The 16,931-nt window shown below is 35.4% G+C and overlaps 1 non-coding gene across 1 annotated transcript; it reads left to right on the forward strand.

Annotated features, from left to right (window-relative positions):
- Positions 1-16,192: 16,192 nt before the first annotated feature.
- On the forward strand, positions 16,193-16,299 carry LOC139851208 (small nucleolar RNA R71). The gene has a single exon (XR_011760563.1). It is a non-coding gene; the product is annotated as a small nucleolar RNA R71 (small nucleolar RNA).
- Positions 16,300-16,931: the final 632 nt, after the last annotated feature.

Consider the following 16,931-nt stretch of genomic DNA (forward strand, 5'->3'; position numbering starts at 1 on the left):
GTCTGATTTTGAAAACCATTGCTTATCACTGTTGGTTAAAAATTTATATGTAAATATTATGTAGTACTAATGGGTTAGTTGTTATGTGATAGATGTCGGGCTCGAAACTTATTATCACATTCAGCGACTCCGAATCAGAATCTTCATATGGTGTTCCAGTCATTAACCTATCCGATGACGAAAGTAGTATTTTTGGGGAAGACTCACAAATTCCGGATGAACCAACTATAGAAAAATCGGAAAGTGAACTCGAGGAAGAGAGTGAACCCGAGGAAGAAATACTAGAAATTACAAAAGAAAAGTTCGATCAAGGAAAGAAACGAAAAGCTAATGAATTAGAAAATTCAAATCCCGAGTTTAGTGAGGATGTTGTGGCACCAATTCCACTAGACACTACCACCCCTATTCCCGCTATTCCTATTCGTGCTGTCCCGGCATCCAGTTCTTCAGCCCCACCGCCAAAATATAGGCAGACAGCTAGGATAAGCGTTAGGCCATTCATTGGAACTAAACGTCCTAGAAAATAGACCAAACGATGCGCTGCCGTATTAAACCATGGGATCATATAATGTTTTGTATAATATTATTAGTGTGGTTTGCTTAATGTTCGATGTAAGATAAGCGTATGTAAAATAGTGAAGTATGAAATGCAATAATTTTCCATGGTTAAGTATTATTTAGATTGTAGTAATTGGTTATGTACTAAGCTATTAAGTATGAACATTAACGGGTAGGTACTACCCTAGATATAATTATAAAACGCTAATAAGAAGAAAAGGCTTTTATAATAATACCTGGTTCATATTATTAACAAGCTATAATGTACTATAAATACACACTACATCTATAATAATCCATGTGAATAATTATTTTCTTTCATTAGGAAATGGCGCGATTGAATCGAATGACGGAACAAGAAGTCGAGGACTTCATCAACCAGCGAGTCAACGACAGAATGTTATGGGTCGAAGCTGCAAGAGCTGCTGCAGTTAACCCAAATCCTCGTGTAGGATGCACTTACAAGACTTTTCAAGCTTGCAAACCCTCATCATTCAGTGGAACGGAAGGACCGATCGGTTTAACCCGATGGATAGAAAAGATGGAGACTGTGTTTAAAATCAGTGGTTGTGATGAAAAAGACATGACCAAGTATGCATCGTGCACTTTACAAGATAGTGCACTCACGTGGTGGAAAAATTATGTGAAGGCGGTAGGAGGAGGTGTAGCTTATGATACTCCATGGGATGAATTCAAAACGATGTTAATCAACGAGTATTGTCCAAGGAATGAGGTTAGGAAGTTAGAAGATGAGTTACGAAGTTTGAAGGTGGTTGGTACTGAAATCACCAACTACAATCAGCGATTCATGGAATTAGTTTTGCTATGTCCTGAATTGGTTCCAACCGAAGCACGAAAGATTGAAATGTACAAAGATGGTTTGCCCTCAAAGGTTAAGGCAAACGTTACAGCATCAAAACCTAGGACAATTCATGAAGCTATAACCATGGCAAACGAGCTAATGGATCAGGTCATCTTGGATAAGAAAGCATTCACTACTGATGTGAAGGTATCGAGTAACAAAAGAAAGTGGAACGGAAATTATGATCCAGGTAACCAACAACAATCTTTTAAGAAACCAGAAACCACGAAGGGTGCGGGTAGTGGTTCAGGCTATGGTTATAAAGGACAAAGTCCTTTATGCAACCGATGCCACAAACATCACTTTGGTTACTGTAGTGTGTTGTGCACCAAATGTAATCGACAGGGTCATCTTGCTGAAGATTGTAGGGCTCTTGTTACAAATGGTACCAAGACTCCTGCCACCAATGCAAATAGAACTGCTTTGGCTACCGTTACTTGTTTTGGGTGTGGAAAACAAGGTCATTATAAGAGCCAGTGCCCGAATCCAGAGAAGAATGTCGGACCTGCACGTGGGAGAGCATTTGTTATTAATGCTAGAGAGGCGCGCGAAGACCCGAAGCTTGTTACGGGTACGTTTACCATTAATAACTTATCAGCATCTATTTTATTTGATACTGGCGCCGATAGAAGTTATGTGTGTAGAAATTTTTACACTAAATTGAATTGTTCATCATTACCTCTAGATTCTAAGTACATGATTGAGTTAGCTAATGGTAAACTAATTAAAGCCGATAAAATTTGTCGTGATTGTGAAATAAATTTAGCCGGAGAAACGTTTAAAATCGACTTAATACCCGTAGAATTAGGAAGTTTTGATGTAATAGTCGGCATGGACTGGATGTCCAAAGTAGGAGTTGAAGTTGTGTGTGCCAAGAAGGCAATTCGTATTCCTTGTAAGGATAAAATGCCGGTGATGATTTATGGAGAGAAGGGTGATTCAAAGCTAAAACTCATTAGCTGTTTGAAAGCCAAAAAGTGTTTAGAAAAGGGATGTTATGCTATTTTAGCACATGTTAATAAAGTCGAAAAGAAAGAGAAGTGCATCAACGATGTGCCTGTGGCAAGGGATTTTCCTGAAGTTTTTCCGGAAGAATTGCCGGGATTACCTCCATTTAGATCTGTAGAATTTCAAATAGATTTAGTACCAGGAGCTGCACCAGTGGCTCGTGCGCCATATAGACTTGCACCGTCCGAATTAAAAGAACTTCAAAGTCAGTTAAAAGAATTACTGGACCGTGGATTCATACGACCAAGTACTTCACCGTGGGGAGCTCCAATTTTGTTTGTTAAGAAGAAAGATGGATCTTTTAGGATGTGTATAGATTATCGTGAATTAAATAAGTTAACTATCAAGAATCGGTATCCACTACCGAGAATTGATGACTTATTTGATCAATTGCAAGGATCATGTGTTTATTCGAAAATCGATCTAAGATCGGGTTATCATCAATTACGCGTCAAAGAAGAGGACATTCCGAAAACTGCTTTTCGGACACGTTATGGTCATTACGAATTTTTGGTCATGCCGTTTGGATTGACGAATGCGCCAGCTGTATTCATGGACCTCATGAATCGAGTTTGTAGTCCGTATTTAGATAAGTTTGTTATCGTTTTCATTGATGATATTCTTATCTATTCCAAGAGTGAGCAAGAGCATGAAGAGCATTTAAGGTTGATATTAGAGTTGTTGAGAAAAGAACAACTATATGCTAAATTTTCTAAGTGTACTTTCTGGTTGAAAGAAGTGCAATTTCTTGGCCACGTTGTTAGTAGCAAAGGAATTCAGGTTGATCCAGCAAAAACTGAAGCCATTGAAAAATGGGAGACTCCTAAGACACCAACGCAGATACGCCAATTTTTGGGTTTAGCCGGTTATTATAGAAGGTTTATTCAAGATTTTTCCCGAATAGCTAAGCCGTTGACAGCGTTAACGCAAAAAGGGAAGAAATATGAATGGACCTCGGAGCAGGAGAACGCATTTCAAATATTGAAGAAGAAGTTAACTACAGCGCCTATTTTATCGTTACCAGAAGGGAACGATGATTTTGAAATATATTGTGACGCTTCGCGACAAGGTTTTGGTTGTGTTCTTATGCAACGGAAGAAAGTTATTGCATACGCATCCCGACAATTGAAGATTCACGAGCGGAATTATACGACGCATGATCTAGAACTGGGAGCAGTCGTGTTTGCATTGAAGATGTGGAGACACTACTTGTATAGGGTTAAATTCACTGTGTTTACTGATCATAAAAGCCTTCAACATATTTTTGATCAGAAACAGCTGAACATGAGGCAACGTAGATGGGTCGAGTTAATAAACGACTATGATTGTGAAATTCGTTATCATCCTGGGAAAGCGAACGTGGTGGCCGATGCTTTAAGCAGAAAGGAACGAGAACCAATTCGAGTTCGAGCGATGAACATAAAAATTCGCATGAATCTCAACTCACAAATCAAAGAGGTTCAACAAGAATCACTTAATAAAGAAAACATAAGAAAGGAAATAATGAAGAAGTATGAGAAGCAACTCGTTATACGGGAAGACGGAATTCGATATTTTGCAAACCGTATTTGGGTACCGAAGTTGGGTGGATTAAGGAAGTTGATATTGAACGAGGCACATAAGACAAGATACTCGATACATCCTGGAGTTGGAAAGATGTATCAAGATCTTAAGACACGTTATTGGTGGCCTAATTTAAAGACAGACGTAGCAACATATGTTGGCGAGTGTTTAACTTGTTCCAAATTCAAAGCAGAACACCAGAAGCCGTCAGGGTTACTTCAACAACCAGAAATCCCAGAATGGAAATGGGATGGTATTACCATGGATTTCATCACGAAGTTACCAAAGACTGCCTGGGGATACGACACCATTTGGGTGATTGTTGATCGTCTCACCAAGTCTGCTCACTTCTTGCCTATAAAGGAAACGGATAGAATGGAGAAACTATTACGATTGTATATAAAGGAAATTGTTTCAAGGCATGGAATACCTATTTCCATTATATCCGATCGTGATAGTAGATTTACATCAAAGTTCTGGCAATCATTACAGGAGGCACTAGGAACTCGTTTGGATATGAGCACCGCATATCATCCGCAAACGGACGGGCAGAGTGAAAGAACAATTCAGACTCTCGAAGACATGCTCAGGGCTTGTGTGATCGATTTTGGAAACGGATGGGATAAATATCTACCATTAGCAGAATTCTCGTATAATAATAGTTATCATGCGAGCATTAAAGCTGCACCATTCGAAGCACTGTATGGAAGGAAGTGTAGGTCTCCTATCTGTTGGAATGAAGTAGGAGATCGACAATTAACTGGTCCCGAGATCATACACGAAACGACTGAGAAGATAGTACAAATTAAGGAGAGATTGAAAACAGCCCGTAGTCGCCAAAAGAGCTACGCCGATGTCCGAAGGAAACCATTAGAGTTTCAGGTCGGGGACATGGTTATGTTAAAGGTGTCACCATGGAAAGGTGTTATACGTTTCGGCAAAATGGGTAAACTGAACCCAAGATATGTAGGCCCGTTCAAGATTATTGAACGCATTGGACTGGTAGCTTATCGACTTGAGTTACCGCAACAACTCGCCGGGGTACATAATACCTTTCACGTCTCAAACCTTAAGAAGTGTCTTGCAAAGGAAGACCTCACCATTCCTCTTGAAGAAATCCATGTCGACGAGAAACTACAATTCGTCGAAGAACCAATCGAAATCATGGATCGTGAAGTTAAACAGCTCAAGCAGAGCAACATACCGATCGTTAAGGTTCGTTGCAATGCTCGAAGAGGTCCCGAGTTTACGTGGGAATGAGAGGATCAGATGAAACAAAAGTATCCACACTTGTTTCTCGATGACGCAAAATAGGTACAATTTTAAAATTTCGGGACGAAATTTATTTAACGGGGAGGTAATGTAACGACCCGCACTTTTTCGATCGTTCTATACTTATAAGATTAATATTTACATAAATTAAACCTTACCAACATGATAAGCAATCCAAATTGTTGAGACTTATGTTTTCGAAAAGAGTTTTACACAACGTTTGACCGTCTAGTTTGACCGATGATATCACGAACCATACAATATATGATAATTATACGTTTGTGTATATATATGTATATATACATATTTAACATGATTAATGAATGTTTTAATATCTTATTTTGTATTAATAACAATAAGTTATAAGTATATTTTGAAACTACTAACTTAAGTTTTCAAAACGATAACCATACGTAACGTTATTTGACATAAATACTTAAGACTTATAATGTTTATACATATATCGTATAAGTAATGTATTTAATCACTTTTAAAGACTTAAATACATAAAACCATATAAGTGTATTCACAAAAGATAGCTATATTTGAATCCTCATTCCATTTTTCACAAAATTTCTATACGTATATCTAGAGTATAAGTACTCGTATCATACCTAGCTTCTATACGTATTTACTATTGGTATATACACATCAAATCACCACCTAACCAGCCCTTGTTCAATGCCTTATGTATAAGGTAATTACTTTTGAATGATTGTAAGACTAATTACAAAATTACAAACTTGAAATTTGTCCATGTCTACCATGAAATCACGTTTTTAAGGAGGCTTATGTATCCTCATTTTGATTCATCTCTCTTCCATTTTCTTAGCTAAAAACACACACTCTTTCTTAACCTTTGAACTCCATAACAATTCAGTAACTTACCAAGAAGATCTAGCTTCAAAAACCTTACTTAATCACCATAAGAAAACCATACAAAAACACTTCAAGAAATCCTTCCAAGAACACAAACTTACTTCTAATCTTTCATCCACTTCCATCACCCTTTTGGTTTATCTTTTTACTCCTCTTTTACAGCAACCTTGTCCAAGGAACTTGAGGTAGTATCTATGTTCATAACCTTATTCGATTCATATATATATAGCTATCATATTTTGTGGTATACAATTTTAACAACAAGAACATAGTTTGAATGTTTTCAAACTTGTTTGCAAACTAAATAGATCCTTCTAACTTAACTTTTAAAATACTTCAAGACCTGTAATATAACTTAAATATATGCTAATTTAACAAGGTATAACTTGGTTTTTCAAAGAATATCTTAAAAACTGTTTTTACGACGTCGGAGTGCCACCGGGGACTGTTTTGGTTTGGATAATTAAAAACTATCTTAAACTTTGAATTGGAGGCTTATGTTCTGGAAAAATGATTTTTATTATGAATATGATAACACATAAAAATTTCATGATTTAATTCAAAGTATAAGTATTTTTAGAAAAATAATCATTTAAGGTTGTTTACATAAAGGAAAATGTTTAACTTCATAAGTTTCACTAAAGTTTCACCTATGCCGTGTGATTTTGAATACAAACTAAGGTATTTACAGTTCATAGTCTTAAAGAGGAACTCAATCCAAGGAGATGGCAAGTTGAATCAACGAAAACGGAGTTGTAACGAAGAAACTATGACCGAAACAAAATTGGTTATCCAAGACTAGTTTAACTTCGGGATTAATTGGGAAAATTTAAATAAATTATATCTTTCTAAGATAACATGATATTTTATATATATGTACTCATAATTCAATTTTATATGGTTCAGGATCACCCGTAAACAACACGAGAAGATTAATCATAAGATCCCATGATTGTACGCAACACGTCATTTGACAACACCGGTACTTTATGTACGCAACACGTCATTTGACAACACCGGTACCGTGGGTCAAGATTAATCTCGACCAATACATATACGATGGGGTTTTATTTATTTCGTTGGGGGTTTTATTTATTTCATTGCGGGTTTATTAAACATCTAAATATGAACCATTAAAATTGAATTACTAACAACGAAATGCTAACTACGGACTAAGGAATTATTAAAAGTATTAAAAGTATAACAAGTATATATATGTGACGTTTGTTTTAAAATGAAAATATATTGATATATTATATATGGATAGGTTCGTGATATCAACCGGAAGACCAAGTCAAAATATTTATATCTTCAAGACAACAGTGAGTATATAGTCCCACTTTTAAACTCTAAATATTTCGGGATGAGAATACATGTATTTTATGTTTTACGATATGGACACAAGTAACTGAAAAATATATTCTACGTTGAGTTGTACCACTGGCATACTTCCCTGTAGCTTGGTAACTAATATTTACAGCGGTATTGTAAACGCGAATCCTGTTGATAGATCTATCGGGCCTGACAACCCCAACCGGACTGGACGACCAGTATTCAACGGTTGCACAGTACTTCGTTTCGTGACTACACTTGGTACAGTGTAGTAAGATTTCATATTAAAGGGAATATGCGACGTGATTAAATGTTAAGTATGGTTACCAAGTGCTCAACCACTTAGAATAATTTTTATGAAAATGTTTATATATGAAATCTTGTGGTCTATATATATATATATATTGCTGCCGGCATTAAACCTATATCTCACCAACTTTATGTTGACCTTTTAAAACATGTCTATTCTCAGGTGATTACTAAAAGCTTCCGCTGCATCATGTTGGATCTAAGCAGGATCTTGCGTACTCATATTTGTGTCAAAAATAAAACTGCATATCCGAGGATTTGTATTGTGAAATATGCTAGAAACCGTGTTGTTATCATTATTTGTAAAGTTTGTAAGTCGAAGATTATCGCTAAACGATAATCATCTTTATTTTGTCCAAAGCTTGTATCAAAAATAAGAATCATGGTTTGTAATGTATAATATATGCAGTTTTCTTTTAAAAATGTCGCATATAGAGGTCAATACCTCGCAATGAAATCATACGTTATCCAACACGTTCTTATGGTTAAGGACGGGTTATGACACTCGGGTACTACCCACCCGTTAAAATATTTTCATCATTAACAGTTTGTACGAAAGAATTTTTAATTACGATCTTTATGAAAATATACTTGCATATATATTTTCTTCAGATGTAATTATGGATTTAATGAGTCAATATGATATTAAACTCATTTGATTTATCGTTAATACTGGATTACATGATCTCTAAAACATTAGAGATTTCATAATCACCATGTCGAACGAAGATATATGAGGTAGAACGTTACGTAAAGCGAAGGTAATCGATGTAAAACGATATATAGAACAAGGATTATACTTGAAGTACAGATGGTGATATTGGGGCGTGTAATGTTGATATTCGAGGTACAGATTGTGACGTTGAGAGTTACGGCGCGGTTATGGTTTAGGGATGATAAGGGTACTGTCGACGTCAATGATGGTGGTACAGATTATGCTGCTGGTGCTGCTGCTGGTGTTTGTAACCTTCGCACCAGGTTCTCCAAAGTCGTCACACGAGCGCGTAGTTCGTTAACTTCTTCTAGTACTACGGGATGATCGACGGTTGAAGCGAGCGAATGAATAAGATTCGAAATATGGGACAGTATGTAATCGTGATAAGATACTCGGAAAAAGGGGTGAGAAAATGGTTTCTCGAACAGGTTAGCCGATAAGCGCTTCAGGTTGAAAAGGGTAATTTGGTGGATGGAAGAGATCTTTGACGTGAGATGATTTTCGGATATCGGATAATATTCTGGCTGTATAGAACATCTATAATACCAAAGATTTTGTAAACTACAGAGGAATTTACGGCATATATCAGGCAATTCTACAGTAATAGATACGCTAAGATATGAGTTTTGTCTATACACTATCGATGCACTAAATGCATTAAGACGTGTCTAGACTTAAAAATGATAAGCAGGAAATTCCCTAAGGATGATAAACAGATGGTTTCCGACCAGATGTGATAAGCAAAACTTTTTGACAGGCAGACACGGTCAAAGTCCAGACTCACTAATGCATCCTAACAACTACCAGTTAGACACACTAATGCAAGGCCTGATTCACTAAGACCAACGCACTGATACCAACTGTAAAGACCGGTCCTAATCCTCCCGGACGTAGTCTTCAGCAGTTGGTCCCATTGCGGTGATCGACTCCAAATAATATCTTTAACATGAGCAAATGCACAGCGGAAGACTTAATTCGTACCTGAGAATAACATGCTTTAAAAAGTCAACATAAAGTTGGTGAGATATATGGGTTTGATGCTAGCAGCGTTATACTATGGACCACAAGATTTCATATGTAAACATTTTAATAAAAATATTCTAAGTGGTTGAGCACTTGGTAACCATACTTAACAATTAATCACGTCGCATATTCCCTTTATTATGAAATCTTACTACACTGTACCAAGTGTAGTCACGAAACGAAGTACTGTGCAACCGTTGAATACTGGTCGTCCAGTCCGGTTGGGGTTGTCAGGCCCGATAGATCTATCAACAGGATTCGCGTTTACAATACCGCTGTAAATATTAGTTACCAAGCTACAGGGAAGTATGACAGTGGTACAACTCAACGTAGAATATATTTTTCAGTTACTTGTGTCCATATCGTAAATCATTTATAAAACAGCGCATGTATTCTCAGCCCAAAAATATTTAGAGTTTAAAAGGGACTATATACTCACCATACTGTATTTTGTAGTAAAAATACATATAACATCATTGATCAAGTATAAGGTTGGCCTCGGATTCACGAACCTATATTGGTTGTAATTAAATTAAAACACATAATTAAATTCAAACAACTTTGTATAAATGTAAATTCATTAGTTATATTCTTTTTATATTAATAACATGTATATTTCATATTTACATTAAAAATATTAACTTTGTTAAAAAAAATATGATGATAGTTATAATTCTTGATTTTACTAATAAAGGTAATAATTATAATAATAATAATAATAAAAATAATAATAATAATAATAATAAAAATAATAATAATAAGAATATTAAACTTGAAAAGGATAACTACCTTAAAAGTTAACTTGTAAAAATAAATGCCCGCTACAGGACTCGAACCCGTGACCTCATGGATACCCGAACACCACCCTCACCACTCCTCCGTTCATGACTTTCTAATTTAATCTATACCCATTTGTATTTAACAGCTAATTCTGTTTCACCTTTTGAGGAAAAAAAATTGTTGCCCTTGCTGAGATTCGAACTCACGACCTCTGGGTTGCCTATAACACTCCTAACCATTCAAGCAATTTCGTTTTTCTGTTTATACTCCTGGTAAACTATTTAAGCCATTCATTATCAGTTCGACCCAAAAACTCACAAAATAGGACACGGCCCAAAATTGCATCAAAAGTCCAATCAAACATGAAGCCCGTCTTATTTTAATGGCCTAGTCCGATTTTCTTTTTAATAAGCCCAAGGTGTAACCCAAGTTTCATCAAGTAATTAAAGGGTGTCGGTGTAAAGAAATACCCCCTAATTAAAGAAGTCAGAAGTTGCAAGTGGAAGAGAGAAAATGGGGTTTAGCAGCCGACATTAAGGTATGGTGTTCACCACTTTCTCGTTATTTTTTTTTTAACGGTATCATCTTTATATGGTGTGTTTTGGATCAAGAAAGGTAACGGCCACAACAGCAGCCTTTGCTGCTATACTTGACCGAACGGAAACAAGACCAAAGATAATATTAGTAGCGTGAGTTTAACCACGATGGTGGTGACTGTTTTGGTGATTTGACGGATTAAACCGAAAGAACAATATAGCAGCAATAGCAGGGTTTCAATTTGAAGTTTTCGAATGGAACAAAAGGTAGGAACAAAAGGTAGCGAGTAGTAGAAAAAGGGTATCATCATCATCAAAAAGTACTATTCATCTTCTTCTTAAATGGGTTTGTGATGATGTGCTGTAAATCAGAAAACATACAAGCAAAGTGAGGTGGAGATCAAATAGAAATAGTAGTGGCAACATAGGGAGCTGCAACAATTGTTGGTGGTGTGGTTTGTACATGGTTTTATTGGGGTTCTCGGACATATAAGAGAGAAAGATATAGATGATTGAAGGTGTTGAAAGTGGTGGTGGGTCGAATATGATTAAAGGTGGTGATGGCGTTTTCAAGGGTGGTCGATTGAGTAGGGGGATGATGGTTCACGAAGACAACAGACATTAACTTAGTGAGTGAAGGTGACTTGCGGTTTGAACAACACAGAATTATGCAGAGGCTAGAGGGTAACAATGGTTTCAGATGTTTCTCGTTTCCAAAACAAAAATAATTATAGCAGCTGTAACAGTAGCCGTTTATGGGTTTTTTAGTGATCTTGTTCAAAGACCGGAGTATAGGAAACAAGCTGCAACGATTTGCACAAGTAAGGGTTTGGTGGTGTGTTGATTATATAGAAGAGAAGTAGGTGGGTTCATTTTTTTTTTTATAAAATAAATTCGCAGAAGAGAGGATAACTTAATTAGTTTCTCAATTTCATGCCATTTTCGATTGTTTTATAGCAAGGGGATGTTGACAGATGATTCTTCAATCAGATAAGAGCAAAAGAAGAAAACAAAATATATAAATAAAAAAAACAGACATCTAATCTGATTTTGTTTTGATCCCCGTTGATTAGATTCGATGTACGTGATTGAAGGCAATGAAACAAAGTCATTTACAGTAATTGAAACGTGTAACATCTTCTAATTATAAATATCGGATTCTAAACTTTTGCATATAAATAATGTTAATAAATAAATAAATATAATACTAACTATACTAATGTATAATAATAAATAATAATAATAATATTAATATCTATAAAAATGTAAGAATAATAATATTATCGATATTAATTTTAATGTTTATATTAACATTAATAATATTAATGAAAGTACTAATAATTTTGGTATTATATTTTTAATTTGAAATTACATTTAATATTACAATTTATGTAATAACATACATTTTAGTAATTAATATTTATATAATATATATATATATATATATATATATATACAAATAACAATCTGTTTAATATCATCAACGACAATATTGTTTAATAATAATAATACTAGTAATGATAATAGTATTAATATTAATACATTATTTATATTTCAACTTGTAACTATGATTAATATATTTTTATTTATTAATTTATATATATCAGTTATATAATTTATTGAATCTTTAATATTTATTAATTACGTATTTATTTATTCATCGATGTTCGTGAATCGTCGGGTATGGTCAAAGGGTAACTAGTCATCCGAATATAGATTTCAAACTTTCTAGACTCAACATTAAAGTTTTTGCTTATCGTGTCGGAAACATATAGAGATTAGAGTTTAAATTTGGTCGGAAATTTTCGGGTCGTTACAAGGTGACCTAATGAATTCCAGGTGAATTCCTAGGATTTTACGTTCAATGGTAATGAACGCATTGAAAATGGTTTTCAGAAAACAAATCAGTTTGTATTTTTGATCAAAATATTTTCTCGTTCAAGCTCGAGTTTAGATATCATCGAATTCCATGAGTTTGAATTCTCAATCTTTAAGGTCAATCTCAAGGATTGCATAGTATCAGTCTTAAATGCTGATTTTTAATCTTTTAAGGAGATTATCCTTTCTGGGGATCTGATTCATTAGTCTTATCAAGCTAATTTGCACGGTGCCCCCCCATTGTACGAGATAAATCCTTCTCATGGTTAGGATAAATCTGACCACTTGGCGACCCTGTTTGATGCTGAGGTCCGTGGATTTCCTGCTGATTTTAGAGATGACTTTTCTAGATTTTTCGTCAACCTACAGCTGGTCTAGACGACAACTTCATGACCTAAATCAAGAAGTGCGTGTCTTTTTCGGAAGACTTTACTTCCTTTTAATGATGGAATTGATTCATCATGTAGATCCATCTATTCTTTCAAAAGTATTACAATAAATCGGGTAAAACAGTTAATTTAGTCCAAAACAAAAGCACCTGCAATAAACTTTACACAAACATGTGATAGATAGTTTTTAATTGAATAACTTGGTATATTCTCTCCACACTTAGTTTCTTTCTTTGCCTTTTTATTTTCTTCTTTTCCATTCTTAAATGAATTCTAACATTTTGGGTTGTTTCTCAATTTATGTCCTTTCCTAGGCAACAATAATTTCGGCATTAACACCTAGTTTTATTGTTCATAAATATATATAAACATGATTTTGAGTTCATTTAGTTGAAAATTTTTCAAATTTTCGTAAATTTGGCAAATAAACAAAGTGTAAACCCGCGAGAATTTATAACCCTTCCCCACACTTGAGATCATGCAATGCCCTCATTTGCATGAAATCAGTAAAAATTTAAATTCATGAGGGTGATTAGCGCAGAAAAATGATTAAAAATACCGAGTTTGCAAACATGTTGTTGTTATTTTACATTTGATATTTTGTGTCTTGTCGTCAAAATCAGTAGCTTTTGCTGAACTTAATGACAGTCTTTGAAAGTGCGTTGTTTTACCCTGTTTTGTACATAACATAAAATACAAACATATATATACATATTTTTGAAGTTTGGTATATTACCCCACGTTCTAAAATTTATAAAATCTAATATATTTTTTTGGCATACTTTAGATCAATAAAAAAAAAAATAATGATAACAAAATTTGTCGCCCCGGCCTCGGGTAAAGCAATTTCGGCTCTATGACCTAGTCTTCAACTCACGACGAATTTTAGAAATCATTTTTTCAACTTAATGAAATAAAGTAAATTTTGTTTTTGAAATTACACAAAACTTAAATTTAAAAAGCATATTAATTTCATATAATTTCATATAAAACCTAAAAAACAAAAATTCAGAATGGGAGAAGAAAACTAGTTCTTTAGTGTCTGCTAGTGGAAAAGACCAATCGGGTTCCATTCTCGAAACTACACGAGAACAGAACAACTAACTCCAGACAACATTTTCTTTTTAGCACATTTGAATCTCCCCACACTTAGGTAGCTGTGGTGTCAAAATTGTGATTAACTTCATCGTCAATTTCTCTTGGTCCATAATCAACTTGCGTATCCGTGACTTTTGCTTTAAGCCATTGGTCGGATTCCTGTGTAATATCCACAATTTCAACTAGCTTCGCCTTTTCTTTAGGCGACAGATTGGATACTAATCGGTTACATAACTTAAAGTTCCCCTTGGTTCTAGCATCGCGAATCCGTTTAATAAGTTTCTTCATTGAACTATTAATAACGGGGTCATTTAATTTTGTATCAACAACGGGGTTCTTTGTTATCAGGTCATCATTAGGTGTTACTTCATTTTCCCCACACTTAGGCGTTTTATTATTGTTAAGCACTACCGTTGGAGTTGGTAAAACAGCATGGTTATTACCAATCATTTTTGTTGGTTCAACGGTTTTGGTTGGTGGAGATTTAGACTTTCGAATCATAAAGGTGATCGATTTGTTACCACTATTAAGTGTCATTCTACCATTTCCTACATCAAATAACGCCCCGGTGGACGCTAAGAATGGTCGACCTAAAATTAGAGGAATGTTTGGGTCCTCTTCTATGTCAATGACAATGAATTCGACTAGAAAGGTTAAATTACCTACTTGAATGGGTAGGTTGTCAGCAATTCCAACTGGGTGCTTAATGGTTTGATCAAGGAGTCGAACACTCATATCTGTTGGACTTAACTCACCTACTCCTAATCTTTTATATAATGAAAGAGGCATAACACTCACACTCGCACCTAAATCTGCTAGTACATCATACATGACACAATCGCTAAGTAGACAAAGAACAATAAATTCACCCGGATCACCTACCCTAGGTGGAGGTTTTGGTGGAACTGTCTTCACCGGGTTTACTTTTACGGTTTTTGTTTCTTGTACTTTCTTATTCTTTTTCTTCTTCTTTCCAGAGGTATCACAATCTTTATTACCTATCACTTGCTCATACTCAACTCCTTTTCTTGGAAACAGGATGGGTGGTTTGTATGGTGCCACCACTGGTTTTACATACTCGGGTGGTAGTGGTGGTGTAACTTCTTCATTATTACTCACATCTAAAACCTTCCCATCTTCTGGTGCTGGTTTTTCAGAATTCGTTGAAACCATGTTAACATTTTCATTCCGAGGATTTACTTCAGTATTACTCGGTAGCTTTCCTTGTTCCCTCTCACTCATCATGCTAGCAAGAGTACCTACGTGTTTTTCTAGATTCAAAATGGAAGCTTGTTGAGTTCTTAATGACTAATCAAACCTCTCATTCGTTTGGGTTTGAGATGTAATAAATTGTGTTTGAGATTCCATTAGCTTTGCCATCATTTCTTCCAGATTTGGCTTTTTCTCTTCGGGTTGTTGTGGTGGTTTATACAAGCCAGGTCTTTGTTGATTGAAAGTGTTGTTTTGAGTTGGTGGGTTATTCGGACCTTGTTGGTTGTACGAGTTGTTGTTGGGTCCATTTGGATTGTAAAGAATGTTTTGATTTCGATTGAAATTTAGCTTTGGCAGTTGATAATTATTTTGATAATTATTTCCTAGCCTTTGGTTCAAATAGGAAACATTCTCTCGTTGTTCCATCGTTGGTTCAATGTGACAATCTTTCGTTAAGTGTGATCCACCGCATTGCTCACAACTGATTCGTATTGCGTGAATATCTTTATTCATCTTTTCCATTCGTCTCTCGAAAGCATCTATTTTTGCGGAAACGGAATCAAAGTCATGGCTAGAATTGGCTCTAGCCGCTTTAGATGATCGAAAGATATCTTTTTCTTGGTGCCACTAATGTGAGTGGGAGGCTGTGTTATCAATAATTTTGTAAGATTCAGTTGCGGTTTTCTTCATAATGGAACCACCAGCTGTTATGTCGATGTCTTTTCGTGTAGCAACGTTGACACCTTGGTAGAATATTTGTACTATTTGATAAGTATCTAAACCGTGTTGAGGACATCCTCTCAACATCCTTCCGAATCTTGTCCATGCCTCATATAATGTTTCATTTGGCTTTTGCGAGAACGTAACAATTTCTCCTTGAAGTCTCACGGCTTTAGATGCCGGAAAGAATCTTTTAAGAAATTTCTCAACTAAAACATCCCATGTATCAATCGCCCCTTCAGGTAACGATTCTAACCAATCTTTGGCTTCTCCCTTTAAAGTCCAGGGAAACAACATGAGATAAATCTGTTCATCCTCAACTTCTCGGATTTTAAATAGAGTACAGATCCTATTAAAGGTATGAAGATGTTCATTTGGATCTTCTTTTGCTATACCACCATATTGGCATTGATTAGTGACCATGTGTAGGATTTGTCCTTTGATTTCATAATCTGGAGCATTAACATCTGGCTTAATAATGGCGTGAACTTGGCCAGTGCGTGTAGCTCTCATTCGGTCTTCCATACTTAGAGGTTCCGTTACTTCCAAAATTGAATTTGTTGAATACGAATCACTAGAAGATTCTGATTTAACGGTTTGTAGCTCAGGAGGAATGACTAGTGGTTCAGGATCTCTGAATTGTCCTTGAATATCCTCCGGGTTCTTGGGTTCAAAAAAATGGATTATCGGAAATTTGAGTTGGAGTACTTGGAATTCTAGATGATGATTCTAAAGAAAAATCAACGGCGATAATATTTGCTAGATGTCTTGATCGAGTTACAGGTGGTGAACGTATG

This window comes from Rutidosis leptorrhynchoides, chromosome 5 (genome assembly GCF_046630445.1).
Source record: "Rutidosis leptorrhynchoides isolate AG116_Rl617_1_P2 chromosome 5, CSIRO_AGI_Rlap_v1, whole genome shotgun sequence".
NCBI classification, from domain to species: domain Eukaryota; kingdom Viridiplantae; phylum Streptophyta; class Magnoliopsida; order Asterales; family Asteraceae; genus Rutidosis; species Rutidosis leptorrhynchoides.